Here is a 2,086-nt window from a genome sequence, read left to right as displayed (position 1 = left end):
CTGTTAATGAAAATTTTTTTAAAATACCAAAAAACTTACAAAAACTAACTGATGTTTCCTTATGGAAATTAGAGTTACTAGAATTGATGTTGCCTTTTTAGTTATAATTGGTAATTATTTCACTACCATGATCATACCTTGACCTTCAGCATTAGGATCAAAGCTATTATTACCCATATAATACTGCTAATAGGATAAACTAATGGTTAAATTATAGTGGGACCAAGAAGGGATGCTTCCTGTCACATCAGTTAAGTTTGAGTTTTAGAAACTTGTACTTGAAAGACTTTCTCTGGTATTTAGAAACTTGAACAAATAATCTGAATCACTAAGGTAAGATTGTCAGAATAGTCATTTAATGATACCCCACTTACCTTGTGAAGAATCTCCAAGTATGAGCATAAAATGTCAGAAAATCTACTTGAAATGCATTGGAAGCATGGATTTGGTGATCCTATGGATCAAATTCTACCTCCTGGGGGTGGGAGAGGGATAAATTAGGAGTTTGGGATTAACATATACACACTACTATGTGTAAAATAGATAACCAGCAAGGACCTGCTGTATAGCACAGGGAACTATATTCAATATTTTGTAATAACCTATAAGGGAGAAGAATCTGAAAAAGAGTAGATACATATATGTATAACTGTCTCACTTTGCTGTACACCTGAAACTAACACAACATTGTAAGTCAACTAGACTCCAATAAAAAATTCTACCTCCCTATGTACGTAGCAATATTCACCAAAATACTAAACTTATAACCATTTATCATATGGTCAGCTGTGAATTGACTGTTCAGCTTTTACCAGCACTTCAGCTGAAAAGTTTGTTACTTGAGACTAACAATCAAAGGAATGTATTTGCTTCTATTTCTCTGACTCTCTATGCTTGATCCCTCAGGAAACTTATATCCCCAGGAAGCAATATAACTAGAATATGTAATCTTAACTTCCCACAGAAATAGCTTTTTCGAAATATAATAATTTTCGTGATATAATAATTTTGAGATATAATAATTTTCGAGATTACTCTCTCAACTTTTTATAGAAGTTTGCTATATGAAGAACTCTTTTCTTTAAATATTTATTTATTTATTTGGCTGCATTGGGTTTTAGTTGTGCCACATGGACTTCTCACTAGTTGTGGTGCACGGGGTTCAGAGTGCATGGGCTTAGTTGCCCCACGGCATGTGGTACCTTAGCTCCCCGACCAGGGATCGAACCTGCGTCCCCTGCATTGGAAAGTGGATTCTTAACCACTGGACCACCAGGGAAGTCCCATGAATAACTTTTTTTTAACAGGAGTCTAATGTTAAAATATAGTCCAATTTGTACCCTATTGTCCCTTATGAAAATGTTTTTTTGGTATTTAGTGAAAGGAAATTTCTCTAATAGACTTTTTTTGTATATGAAATTTTATTACTACCATGTTTGCATCATCAAAACTTATCATCTTGGTTTTTTCTTCTTGCCTTTGCATAAGGCCAAGAGAGAGACATTGGCTACTTTGACAAATTTAAAGTGGACTCCAGGAATGTCACCAACAGCATGGCCTTTTGCAACCAAATCCAGCAACCAGAACTTCATCGTTTTCTGCAGTAAAGTTCAAGCAGCCATCATCGGGTAAGAAAGCTGTGAGCTTCTTGCTCTTCTTGATCAGCTGGCCCCTGAAACACTTCCCGATGGCAGAATTTACCTGTTTGGCTTCAACTTCGACATTTTCTAGCTAAATTCCCTTTGCATGTGAAGTGCCTCCAAAGGGGCTGACCTTCAGGGCTGTCCCCAAATGGGCTTTCTTGTACCGTTTATCATGCCACTTCTGGTCCTGATGGTGGCTGCAGAGCTTCCTGGCAATATGATCTTGACACTTGCCCATCCCATTGGTGCTGCTGGCCCGAGGGGAAGATCTAACAGGCTTTTTTTTCCCCAATTGTGGTAAAATACACTTAACTTAAAACTTACCATCTTAACCATCTTAAAGTGTAAAGTTCAGTAGTGTTAAGTATATTCACATTGACACTCAATCAATCTCCAGAACCTTTCATCCTACAAAACTGGAACTCTATACACATTGTGATGGT

The 2,086-nt window shown here is 36.9% G+C and overlaps 1 pseudogene; it reads right to left on the bottom strand.

Moving 5' to 3' along the window:
* Positions 1–1,454: 1,454 nt before the first annotated feature.
* LOC112393820 (40S ribosomal protein S23 pseudogene) lies at positions 1,455–1,881 on the bottom strand (annotated as a pseudogene).
* Positions 1,882–2,086: the final 205 nt, after the last annotated feature.

This window comes from Neophocaena asiaeorientalis, unplaced genomic scaffold (assembly GCF_003031525.2).
Source record: "Neophocaena asiaeorientalis asiaeorientalis breed wild unplaced genomic scaffold, Neophocaena_asiaeorientalis_V1.1 scaffold7, whole genome shotgun sequence".
Lineage (NCBI taxonomy): Eukaryota > Metazoa > Chordata > Mammalia > Artiodactyla > Phocoenidae > Neophocaena > Neophocaena asiaeorientalis.
This window is presented reverse-complemented; position numbering and strand designations above follow the sequence as displayed.